Source organism: Neolamprologus multifasciatus, chromosome 18 (assembly GCF_963576455.1).
Source record: "Neolamprologus multifasciatus chromosome 18, fNeoMul1.2, whole genome shotgun sequence".
Taxonomy (NCBI): domain Eukaryota; kingdom Metazoa; phylum Chordata; class Actinopteri; order Cichliformes; family Cichlidae; genus Neolamprologus; species Neolamprologus multifasciatus.
The window spans coordinates 7,444,821-7,458,649 of NC_140456.1; the positions used below are offsets into that span (position 1 = coordinate 7,444,821).

The 13,829-nt window shown below is 40.2% G+C and overlaps 2 protein-coding genes across 3 annotated transcripts in view; both read left to right on the forward strand.

Moving 5' to 3' along the window:
- Positions 1–13,829, forward strand: part of pard3ab (par-3 family cell polarity regulator alpha, b) — a 373,665-nt gene that overhangs the window by 310,755 nt on the left and 49,081 nt on the right. The gene's annotated exons all lie outside the window — the stretch shown is intronic.
- Positions 2,458–13,829, forward strand: part of LOC146497265 (neuropilin-1a-like) — a 204,797-nt gene continuing 193,425 nt past the window's right edge. For both annotated transcript variants that reach the window (XM_085140467.1, XM_085140468.1), the window contains exon 1: positions 2,458–2,770. The gene's annotated coding sequence lies outside the window, so the exon portion shown is untranslated. The remainder of the gene's footprint in view (positions 2,771–13,829) is intronic.

The following is a 13,829-nucleotide window of genomic DNA, read 5'->3' on the forward strand; positions in this document are numbered from 1 at the left end:
TTCTTGCTGTCAAGGTGATGTTGCTGGGCAACAGCCAAAGGGAAATAGGATTCAGCATGGCAAGGTCAAGACTAAATGCCTCACACAGCTCTCTCACACACTTGACACACACACACACACACACACACACACACACACACACACACACACACACACACACACACACACCTCCAGCAGTGAACCTTGAGCTAGATGCTGCAAGTCCCCAGAAATCCTGCTTGACTTTTGATTTTTATCTGTTTCCAGGCTGGCTGACTCTTTGCCCTGCCTTTACCCATCACAGGCATTTCATTTTTCCCAGCTTCTTGTAATACAGCTGAGGAGTCAGCTTTATTTATTAAAGAGGCATGGGAGCCAGCTAAATGTGTCAAGGGGCTATATCCAGAGGTGTGGTGGGGTTAGAGTCCTTGGGCTAACCTTCAGTGGACACATTTTGCAAAGACAGTCACCGCAACCATTTATTCAGCTTTTATTTCTGGAACTGTAAAAAGCAAATATTTCGAATCAGTTGAATTCAATTTATTTTATATTGCGCCAAATCAAACCAACTGTCACATCGAGGCACTTTATAATGTAAGGTAAAGAAGCTACAATATTGGAAAGTAAACCCAAACAATCAAATGACCCCCATGAGCAAGCACTTGGCAACAGTGAGGAGGAGAAGCTCCCACAGCCGAACCAGGCTCGGGGAGTGGCAGCCATCTATTTGTGGTGCGGGGAGGAAGACAGGGCAAAGGACAGACTGTGAGGGAGCCAAAATTTCCAATCAATTACTAATGATTAAATACAATAGTGTTGCAGTGTAGTGTCTTTAAGTTAAGACCAATTCTAGATTTAACTAGTAATATGTGGTCTGCCTTTTAGTCCCGGTCGTCACTCTCAATGCAGCATTCTGGTTTAAATGAAGGCTTTTTAATGAGCTTAAACATAATTTATTAGGGTGTTTGAAATGGAATTTAAAGAACCTGCTATCTCTTCATGGTGTTGAAATACTGGCGCTATGAGAGTAATTTGAAGTTCTGCTTGGTTTTGCTTGTGACCCTTTGAAATGAAGCCTTGTGTAATTACATGTCTGAGTTGTGATCAGTTCACTAATTTAATTTTTTCAAGTGGTTGAAGAGTTTTAGTGAGTGAAGTTCTCACATTTAAAAGTTTGGAGTCCTGTGAAATTGGTTGTAGCTTAAGAAATCGTGTTGTTGTAGGTTGAGTGTTATGGTGCTTTACAGTCAGATTATTCTTTTAGATAAAACAATTGGATTATTTAGCTTCAGTGCTCCCAGTCAATATTAATTACTTGTCTACTTTAACCTGATGGATGCCATGGTTGTATGACCACTTTGTACAGTGGTCTTTATAGGTACACACCATCTTCCATGCTTCTCAGTTTCCTTTTGATATCATAACAGCACATTTAAATGGAGTATACACTTTAACAAATGATTTCAAACAGTTTTATATTTAACAGGTCAATTTGCCAATGTCTTCCAGCCCTGCTAATTAAAAATAAAAAAGTACCTGATTTAAATTTGGCACGGCTCTGCTTCAAAGTCATGTTCTTGTGCACCTCTGGACTGGTTCTAGCGATTCTGAGCCAATATTTTTAGATCACTCACTGAAAATCCCTGTCTCACCGCTTAAATAAACAACTACTTTTAACTGGACAAAAGTGCAAACATCAACTGTTTCAAACTGAACCACAGATCATCATTTTGGGTTTGAGGATGATGAAAAGCTGAATCACTGGCTACAACTCAGAGTCCAAACAGCAGTTTTCAGTGGAAGGATCCACAGTATCCATCCCTGAAGGCAGTGTGTCAGGTCAGGATTATGCTTTTTTTTTTCTTTAATGACATTCACATGGTTTTGCATTGTGAATTTGGGGTTTAGTGTAACATCCTAAAGTGTCTGAAGAGGACCGTTTGGCACAAACAACCTCAGCTGTGCATCTGCTCACAGTGCAGTGAAAAAGGAGTTTTGAGGGTTTTTTTGATACACTAAAACAGCCGCCACTCATCTACAGCCCCACTTGCCAGATTTGGTATTATTCAGCATTTTTTTTATAATACTGAATTAAATCCACAGCTTAAGCCCTGCACTTTATGCCATATGCACACAATGATTTCTGAAAAAAGAAACGTGCAGGAACATTTCAAACTAAAGGTGCAGTTCATGCAAGTCTTTTCTTGTCTTCAGTGTCAGTATGTCATGTATTTCTTGTCTGCGTCTGTCATCTTGTCTAGTCTGTGTCATTATGTCTACGTGTCTCCATGTTTCCTGTTTTATTTTGAAAGTTTTGAGGTTTCTATGTTCAATGTGCATATATTACTCTTCCCCTGTGGCGCTATTATGTTTATTTGTGTCAGCTGTGTCTCCCCAGGTGTTACCACTTGCCTCATTACCCTTCTGTGATTTAGTCTGTGTGTTTTCATTCAGTCTTTGTCAGGTTGTCTGTCAAGTTCCATGTACTTGATTCTGCTCAGTTCATATTTTTCCTTGTCATACTTTCTCGCACGTGCCTGTTCAGAATCATGTTCGTGTCCGTTGACATAGTTACCTCAGTTTAGTTTTTTCTGTTTATGTTTCAGGTTTGTTTTCGCCCCTGTTGCTTTATTTTGTACTCATGTATCAGCCATAATACACAGCTCGCTTTTTGTTTAACCTTAGTTCCGTCTCCCTCCGTGTGTGCAGTTGGATCCTGCTCACTCCCCACACAGTCTGCTTCAGTTTTGGTGCGAGTTCCCTGTCTGTACGGACCAGGCCGTGTAACAATGTGAGTACAGTAAAACCCAATGACAGCAATGTGTTTTTGACAAAATCATGCCAGATCAAGCCATAAAGGAATGAAGAAATCCACACGTCTTAACTAAGTGTAGTACTAAACAGCTTCATGTACAACTTTTTGTCTTCGTCACTTGAAAGAGAAAAGCATCCACCACCCCCGATGAGGCTTTTGCTCGATGGCATGAGAATACTGATCGTGTCCCTTTTGGCAACGTTAACGTTAGCTAGCTTCATGCTTCTTGGTTGGAGGATGGAGACAGTTAACAGAAAAAAAGTTCCTGCCTGAAACATTTCTCAACAACTCTGTCATGACTTCTGGAAAGAGACATTGCTGCTGACTTTTTCAAATGTGTTTTCTTTTCTTTCTTTTTTTTGTTGTTGTTGCTTTGAGCACCAAAAGACTGTTTCTTTTCTTTCTTAAAAAAAAAAAATCCTTTTCTAGTGCAGGTACTTAATTTGTCTAGAAGGTATGCAGGGAGCGGAGGGGAGCATAGAAGTCTCATGGGCATTAAGCAGCAGGGTAAACAAGCTTCAAAGCTCAAGCAGAAGCCGCAGACTTGACCTAGGGTGAATCGCAAGTCATTAGTTACGTGCCAGGCAGCATCTGGGGTAATCACACCAAACACCATGGGCTTTATCACTCTGAACTACACACACTACAGAAGCAACAGGGCGTAGCATGTTGGAAGAATCCTCCATTAAAACGAGACAACACGTCCTAAAATAAAACAAGGATGAAATGTTACACTTTTTAAATTTAGCTACTTTTTTTCTGCTCTTTGCTTCCAGCAACAGTGTTTCTGTTTGTTCACTGATTAAAGGAAACACAGAATGTCCTCTTTGACACCCGCAGCTCAAAGCTTGTCTCTTGAAGACGACAGCACAGCATTTCACCAAATTTGTGTTTCATATTTTAAATGAGATTTTTGTTCAGAGCTCTGATAGGTTTCAATTTTATTGAAGATGTTCGCTTCCCTGGAATAACTTCCATGCTCCGCGTAGATCAGATAAGATGCGGTTGTACAGCATACCGAGACACTTTCAAGAAATCCATCACCACATTCTCTTATCATTACAGAAAATCACTGATTTATTACAGGTGGAGAATGCGTGCTAACCTGTCCCACTATCATTTTGATCATGTAATGACAAAGTACAGTGATGAAAAACTCAAAAGGTGCGCTTCTACCAACAGCCACACAAGCCTCACAGCTGAGCCCATCATTTCCCCACTGCAGCTTCTCTGGTCATCTGATGATAGATAGCCATGTGGCAGATGTTTCCGGAAGTACCCCATTGATAACAGTCCCATAGGAGCCCCTTGATTGGAGTTCATCCCCCTCCCTCTGTCCCACCAGCTCATTCATCACTGGCTGAAATTAGAGGCTGCCCTTGAGTGTCAGCAACCAAAGTGTTGATTGAATGGGTGCTGATGAGATGCACTGATTTGACTGCTGCATGGTATCCTGAGAGGGTGAGGGATGATTGTTTATGAATTTATGTACTCGTGCAGTAGATGGGGTTGTATTTTCATCTAATGTAATACACCTGTCAATCTGGAACGGCAAACGGTTCTAGTTTTAGATGTGCATTTATCTAAAGTCTGATGTGGCAGTTTCACTTATCGGCAGCTGGACTTGGTGGAAAAAAGTGAAAAACAGAGGAGCTACATTATATGACATGTTTCAGCTGAATATACTGAATGTGTAGAGGGAGCAGTTCAAGCACAAGTGAAATTTGAGTTTGTGAAATTGCATAGAAAACAATAGAGGGGAGTGATTTGATGGATTGTTCCAGCATTAGCACAGATGCATAGGTTGTACTGAATCGTGATGGTGACGTGGGAGTTCAACCAGAAGCACAGTGCTTTCTGTTTACAAGCCAACGCACTTTCTACTTCTGACTTCACATGGTCATTAGTTTTAGCCAATTTAATTCTGATGTCTATAGAAAGAAGATCAATCAGGTGGGGGTTTCATGGTGACTTGGAGGGATTCCTATTGACTTTATTGGACTCTATGAGACTCTTGCATACAGGTCCCTGTCAAGTGCAAGTATGGGAAGATAAGAGAGTGAAAATAATGACATGAATCATTTGGCGTATTTTTGTGCATTTGTGTGTCTGCTTAAAGCATCACTTTGAAAGCTTTTGGAGAATTCTCAAAGGAGAAAGGACATAAAAGAAAAGCCATATTTCATCTGCTTTAATTTGATGGAAGAAGTTAGTGGGCAGATGCCTGTTTATATACAATGATGCTGTCTTTAGCAGACCAAAACAAAGGCACAAAAAGGCTGTATGTTGTAAAAAGGAAAATCATCCTTAATCTGACTTTTTCATTTAAAATAAAAAAGTGCTGTAAGAATATGGCAGAATAATCCAAAGTTCAAACAGAAAATCTGAAGGAAGCAAGAAAATGAAGCAGTGGGAGACACAGGAGTCAGAGGGGGAAAGCCCGACAAGGTCATTAAGACTGAAGAAAGGGACACACTTACCAAATATAATAAAACACAGGTAAATTCAATTAGATAACACGACAGGGACTCAAAACACAGCAAGCCACATAAGGAAGTAATATGAGTGGGAAGTAACTGAAAGGAATGTGGAATACACACAGAGGGAAGCAGGGAAATGCAGAAGAGAGTGGGGAAAATGGAAAAACACGAGGAAAGAACAAGAAAACGATAATGAATTATGTAAAATATTAATTGCACTATAAACCATGACACAAGATTAACAAAACTAATCAAGTAATTTATGTATATATATTACATTGATTGCAGCAGTCAGATGAAATTAGTGGGACACTGTGCCAGTAAGTAAATATTGGCACAGTAGCCCAATATTATAATTTTATCTTGGCAAAAAAAAGTAGGTACAAAAAGCAACAGGTTGCCTGTTTGGGGTATGACACACAGTTCTCCATTTCAGTTTTGTATTTTTATTTTGTATCTCCCAAATGGCTCTCTAGTACCTGTCTAGATGCCAACGTGCCCTTTTGATTGGGATCAAGTACAAGCTTGAGGCAGCAATAAAACCTAACCCTGTCTATAACGCTGCTGTGGTCTGTATTTTTGTTTCTCCCCCTCAGGGGAGTTTTACCACACCACTGCACTGAATTCCTATTTTACTGGGTAGGGTGGTTACCAAAGTGTTGGCTTTTGACTTGTTTTTATAGTCCAACAAAGCCGACTCATGACTGCTTAGACTGCATATGTCTGATGAACGAACAACCTAAGCTTTGTCTTATAGGAACTGATCAGACAGTCTCCAATATTCACTTTATGTCCAAGAGATTCAATCACATACACACTCTTGAAAACTGAGCCGGTTGTGATGTTTTATTGTCCTCATCCATGTCTGTTAACTGGTTGATGTTAGCCGACTGGCCATGCTGTTAGACTGACCTTCCGGGCATTTTGAACAAAAACCACCACACCGTTAAATGCCCCCATCAATAATGATATGAAAACACGAAGTGAGAACCTGTAGGCCGCCCAGTGTAAACGTGTCTTGCCGGGTGGATAATGCTGCCTTTCTAAGCAGACAAAGAGATCTGCCCTCCGTGTGCTGCTGCTGTTCGTATTTTCAGACGCAGTGTTACTCTTCTGAGCCTGTTCGACGGGGTGCAAAAAGCATTCAGCTCTGAAGGATTTGAGAAACAGTGCAATCGTCCTGAATTTAAATGGGTTCAGGGCCCCGCGTACAGATGGCTGTGTACACAGCCAGATACGCCGTTCAATAGTTCGGAGCCCGCTTTCTTCTCTCTCTAATCGCACCCTCTCTTTTTCTCATTGCTGTCTTCGCGGCCTCTTTATCACTGCACTTCTTTACACACCTTGTACATGTAGACTGAAAAACACACATCCCGAAGCACACAGTGTTTTACTCCATTTCATTCTCGTTGCCCCACATCTTCTTTCTCCTCTAATTCTCCGTCCCCTCTTATTTCCCAGGACTGAGGATCCAGATAAAGAAATTGTTTTCCTTTGACCGTCAATCACGTTGACGTAATTAAACAAACAGAAATAATGTTTCTGTCTTACACCTCCTTTTCCCCCAGCCTTCTTCCCTTTCCAGGCTTCTAAACACCGAGAAATGAGATAAAGAAATCACTTTTGGGGGCGAATGGCCACAAAATAGCAAGCGCACACCTCGAGCTTTCCCTCGATCCACCATTTGACTTGTCCACCACCCTCAACCTATTGTTCTTTCTCAAACACACACATGTCCGAGCGCATTCCCCTAAACATTTATTTTCTTTGCTCCACATTGCAGCACAAACTCAAACTGTGAAGATAAACTAGCCTGCAGTGTCAGAGTCTGACACAATGAAAGAATGCCATGCTGCAGAGCACCACAGTGATAGATTAAGACCAAAGTAGCAGATTAAAACAAATGAGGACCGGTGAAGGCTTCCAGACATCTCAGTTTTCATCTGATGTAGCGGGCCACCCGGGGAACCAGATGCTGGGAATTTTTTTTAACAATTTGAACAAGAACAAAGCTTTTGTTTAATTGACACAGTGAAGCTCTATTTACATTTAATCACCATGATTTTTAAAATGCATTTCTTTCTTTTAGCTGCTGGAAATAAGGCTAGAAAAGCACTGTGGCCATTGCTAAGGTTTGGTTACGGTTATGTAATTGCTCTTTGTCAAAGTATGGCAAATACTGATACTGGTTTTGGGATCAAACCTGCCTGTTGTTTGCATGTTCTCCCTTTGCCTGCCCTTTTTTAATCCAGATGCTCTGGCTTCCTCCCACAGTCCAGAGACATGAATCTTAGGTTAAGTGGCCATTCTAAATACTGGATGCAGGAGAAGCTTGAATGATTGCCTTTTTGTCTGTGTTAGGCATATAATCAACTGGCAACCTGTTCACGGGGCACTGTGCTTCTGAGAATACAGCCGTGATCCAGTCAGACGGACGGATCACAAAGATATTTGTGCCTTAGATTAAGATTTTGTAACTATATTTGTTCGAACAGCCTACGCACAGAGCATTTAATTTGTAGTTCTGGGTGCTGTGTCTCATGATCTCTCTCAGCAATGTGAGGAAGGTTGGGCATTTCATCTTGAAAGACCTGATCAGTTTCAAAGACTAGGATTACTGAAAGTTTAACAGAATTACAATAAAAAAGATAAAAGAAGGAGAAGATATTTACTAGTAGGAGAAGACATATGAAATATGAGAGGAAAAAACACTTTCAATATTAAGATCGAAAAGCTTCGGTCTTGAGGTGTAAAGATGGGGTCATATTTCTCATTTCTCAATTATGCGCAGTACATATTTAAACACTAATTACTCTCCTATTAGTTACAAAATGGGCTAATAGCTATATTAGTTACTTATAGACTTTTTCCAGTACTTTAACTCCACATTTAATGATCATTATCTCTAATACAGCGCAAAGTCCGTGTAAACCTGTGATTTATATATTTTCTTTATTCTTATTTTTTCACATCTATTGTACCAGGCTTCACGGTGGTCCTTGCATTTGTTTGTTTCTTGCCTGGCACAAAGGGAAAAGACATTTAAATCCAAACAAGTTAATTAGGAGGGAGATAGCATCAGCGCAAACGAGGCTAATGAAATAAACACTGTCCTAAAAGAAGAGATTAGCAATTAAGCTATTGGAGCGCAGAGTCATTTATGTTCCATTGTGCTGTCTTTTAATGTGGCACAGTAATGAATACTGCTCTTGCTTTTATATCTGTGTGAATGCCTGTGTGTGTAATATATGAGTGTGTGCTGTTGGGTAATAATAACCCACTCTTGCCTATTTGTTTACCAGCCTTTGTTTACTGAAGGACAATATGACTATTTTCTGTTTAACATCTACAGTGCTGACACTCAGTGTGCAAACTACCCTGTACTTCCTGTATTTAAGATGATGCCGTGTGATTAGACGAGAGAGGTATGGATGCACTGATTTTCTTTCGTATGCGTTTATTTGACTGATTAAAAGCAGAAAGCGTGTGTGTGTGCAAAATCCCTGCACCTGCACATTGTATACACAAGCCTCTGTCACTATGTATCGTTTGCAATGGTGAGACAAAGTGCATGTGCTCTGCCTACGGACAGTATGTTACATTCATGAACACACACACACAGTAAACACAAACTGCTCTTGGCAGTGTGTGTGATTCATGCGGTCTGGTCCTGTTCTTGCTGATGAATGGAGACCAAAGGGCTTTGTAGCAACCAGGACACATGGTAACTCCCCCTCGACTTTATCTCCAGCAACACCATCTATAGAACACATCTGTCTATCTGTCCAGCCGTGGCTGGGAAAGTCGTTAACCCAGAGACCCTCTGGGCTCCTGAAAGCCACTGACCAGACAAAGATTGAGAATAAGAGAAAAAAATATTAGGATGAAATTTATGAAGTTTTTACCTTTCTATAGAAAAATGCATTTAATAATAGATATACACCCAGCCGCCATGTTTTTACTTCAGGTATACCTGTTAGATTACTGGCAGCAACTCAGTGCATAAAGACACGTAGACATGGTCAAGATAATTCGCTGAAGTTCAAACTGAGCATCAGAATGAGGAAGAAATGTGATTTAAGGTGATTTGACTTTGACGGTAGCATGGTTGTTGGTCCTCAGTGTTGGGGAGTAACGGAATACATGTACCGCCGTTACGTATTTAAAATGCAAAATATGAGTAACTGTATTCCGTTACAGTTGCCGTTTAAAAAGGTGGTATTTAGAATACAGTTACTTTGCTAAAATAAATGGATTACACGGTGGTACTTCCCTGTTTCATATCGTGGCGGGTCAGGACTGTTTGGGTTTTGTTTGACAGCTATGTTTTGTTGTTCCAGGCGGCAGCGTTACAGTTGCCATGGTTACAGGGTGACGTGCTCTCTCTGCGACTGTGTGTTTCCTGGGTGAGAGAGCGCCTTTTTTGTTGTTGTTGTGCTAAGCTAACAGGCGGAGTGTTACAGGCCTCATGGGCAGTGTAGTCCGTGCTGCAGGGAGAATGGACTGCCATACCCTTTATGTGTCTGTGAGCGTGAGGAGGGAGAAAAAGGAGAGTGGAAAACCACGAGTTGTCATCCAGCAGAAACGGGAGCTGGAAGCATGTAAATATAATAATAACCACTGCAGCCAACAAGAGTGCCTGACGAGCCCAGCTGTAAGTAAGCTATTAAGACTCGACTGTACGCTGTGCTCGTGTTTTCCTCCGAAACAATAAGTTCCGTTGGAGCAGCCTTTCAACGCCTCTCTCTGTCTCTCATAAGCAAAGTTGACCCAGACAACAAAGTAAAGCTATTTTTCAGCTACGAGCCCGACACGGAACCCGAAGTATTAGCCAGAGGTCCCTTTACCTCCAATAATAGTAATAAATCACACAGCAATAGTACATTCATGTTGTTGTAAAAAGCACGATAATGTATTAAGTAATCCAAAGTATTCAGAATACGTAACTCTCATTGAGTAACTTAACGGAATACGTTACAAAATACATTTTGGGGCATGTATTCTGTAGTGGAATAGATTTTAAAAGTAACCTTCCCAACACTGTTGGTCCTAGATGGGCTGAGTATTTCAGAAACTGCTGATCTGCTGGGATTTTCCTGCATAACAATCTAAGAGTTTATAGAAAACGAGCAGAAAAAATATCCTGTAACCGTCTTGATGCCAGAGTCAGATGAAAATGTCCAGATTGTGTCAAGCTGAAGACAAAATTGTTCATTATTATTGCTTCATGGTAGGAAATCTAATATATGCATTGGCAAGTGAACATATGCTATGATTATATTGTTGTTATATGCACTCAATAGTATGTTAAACAAGCAGATATGTTTACTCTTCATATTATGTTTACAAAAAATTATTTTAAACATACAAAGCCTGGCACATGTTCTAAAAATGCGCATGTTAATGCAAGTGGGTTGTGCACCTGTGTCACTTTTAGCAGCGTTGTCATCTCTGTGAGCACCCAGAATTTTGCATGCAAGGTGTTTGTGTTGTGGAGTATAAGCCTTCGTGCCGACTCTCTTCCTGTGCTTATCTCATCTTTTAGTGGCTTATTTTAGAGCGCCGGTGCCTGTGATTGTATGAGTTCTGAGTATTCATACTGGTTGTGAGTTTGCATGTATAGTAGCTGTCTCTGCCTGCTGGGATTTTCTGAGGTGTATTCACAGAAAGTTTGTGGATGAGAATATGTTTTTGGCTCCTTACTTTGTTGTATTATTTAAAAGCTAATGTAAATGTCTTATAAGACAGAATTTTTCTGCTAAACAGCCCAGTATCACTCAAAATATATTAAATGATCTGCATGCGTCTGTATTTGTAAAGATTTACATCCCTGTTTGCCTCTATGCACATCCCTGAATGTATAGGTCATTACAAAAATATGCTGAAAGTGTACATACATAACTAACGTAGTGTATTACCCATTCAGACTGTATAGCATGGGTGTCTACTCAGGTGTATCCTAACGTAAAAGACAGTTGCCTAGGCAGAAGTCATCCCTCATGTCCTCCTCCTAAACAATAGCCTATTGTGGCACACAGGCAGACTGACAGATTCAATATAGGCCCTGCAATAGAAGGCAGATTAAGTCACTGCATCATTGCTTACGGCTCCTTTTAGATGCCATTAATTGCTTTCATCATTGGCAGCCATTCTTTAGCTTGAAGTAGAGCGAGGTAACAAAAATGAATGCTTTAGCAAGAATAGATATCACCATTTCAGAAGTAGTGGCTGAGCTCATTTACCATCCTTTTGTGAGGAGCCTATTTTTTACTATAGTGATAAATAATGAAGTTATAAAGTGTCACCAACAATAAAATAAACATCGCGGCAACCATGCACATAAGTTTAGTACACAGATAGCCTATAAAACCTTTGAAACAAGCACAGATGCCAGCCAAATATGATGCTGCAATAATGTTAAAACCTATAAACTTCTTGGTATTTTTGCTTTAGGCTAAACTGGTTCAATAGAGCATCTTTGTTTATAAGAAATGCTCTGATGGATGCAGCATGTGCATTTAATACAGAGAAAGAGCCAACTGTGGTTTTCTCTTGCTCTCTTTTTTTTTGCTTGTTTTTATATCACTTGACTGACTCAGTGCTGTGACAGCTTTTGGCTGTTGGTTCTGTCATGATATCATCATTCTGGGATTGAGGGTCATTCCTGGCATGCTTTTCCAACTGTGCTTCAGAACAAAAAGCCACAAGGGGACTTTCAGACAGGCTAATTTTGATGCCAAAGTTCTTCCAGTGCCACAAACTTTGAGTGTTTATCAGATGAAGCTGTAGTGGGCTGGGTGGTGGTGAGGGGAACAAAACCCCCAAATGTGGGTCCATGAAGAATTATTCACCTAAATTCATGTCCCTGTCCTGATCGGTCATGAGGGTGTTGCATTAGACTTATCGTTGTGGTTAACATTAACATAATAAAAAAAAAGTTGTATATGTAGGAATGTCCCTTTGTGTGTGTATATATACATATACATACACATATATGTATGTGTATAAACTGAATTGAAAAATTATACAAAATTATCCAATTCCACTGTGAAGTACTGTCCAATCAGTTTTCTAGCACTTGGGTGAATCTGAGCAGAGTGTATACCCAATGTACATTTCTGCACATGTGCACCCATAACATGCACATTTGTGACAGATGTCTGACAGATGTTGTGTTATGCTTCAGATCATAAGCTGCTCATTTTCTTCTTTTCTTCTATAACTTAATCTTTGTCTGTCCCAAATATTTTTCCCAGAACTGTACAGACTCTTTTAGATGTTTTCTGGCAGCCTGACCAGGTCTTCCTGTTCCTATCCCTCAATATTTCCATCTCTTGGTTATAGACCTTGGTGGTGATACACCTGGCTCCTCAAGGCTATCCTATACTTGGTTAGATGTTATCACATTGTTTTTGTTAACCATGTAAATCTGTCATTGTGCACTAACCCTGCTGTGGTCTTCCAGATATTTCGATGTTGCAAAAGTGCCCAGTGCATTTTTTCTTTTTAAGAATTCACAAGGTTGTTGGCCTCTGCTGATGTTTTTGCCTGTCTCTCTGATGGATTTATTTTCAGCCTAATGATAGCCTCCTTCACTTGCATCAACATCTCTTTGGATCCAATGTTGAGATTTCCAAATACAAGTTTAACACTTGGATTAAACTCCAGATTTCATTTGTTAGAAAACAACAAATGAACAGGCCTCACTTGGCAACTGCTTGTCAGTCAATTGTCCAATTATTTTTGAGCCTCTGAAAAGGGCGACTGTTTAAAAGTCCTAAACAGTCAGTGCAATGCTTTTGTTAACCCTCTTAAATTAAAACTGTGGCGAAATACAGAAACATAATTACAAAAACTTGTCATTGTCCAAATATTTATGGGCATAACTGTATTCATATACACCACCAAACTATTGTTTATACGGTGGGGTTATTTCACAATATTAATGTTTCTGCAAACTTTTATCTTCCAAACAGTAAATTAAAAGACTTGAGTATCAGGTTGAGCTGTACTTTTATGATTAATGGCACTCCTTTGTGAGTCACTCCATGCAGCAAATAACCACAATGGTAAAAGCTGTGGAACGCACTGCAGGAGATTAAGAACTATAAAACTAAAAGGATGCTGGAGAGAAAGACCAGATGTGTCTTTTGGGGTCTTCCTGTAGCACCCTGAAGCCACTGGCTGTGAGCTGAAAGAGAGCTCAATAATTTAAACTCCATCGTGCCAAATACTTCATTTTATCTTCCATTAAACTCGTTTTATTTTGTTCCTTCATCTACATTTAATTTGATTGGCCTACATTTGTTTCGTTCCAAGACTTCGACCGAATTCCTTTTCCTAAAGGCAACACGGATTTCTCCGAAGTTCATTCAAATTTAATAGAATCGTGGCATCTTGATTTTTATGTAAAAACACTCTCCTCATATCGAGCCAAGTCCCCGAGTTGAGGGGGTAAAGCAGCGAGTGAGTGGACTCCCCAACAATGTGCCAACATTTCATGAAAACACTGGCTTCACCAGAGTGCGAAATGAACAAGCACTGCTTCGTGATTT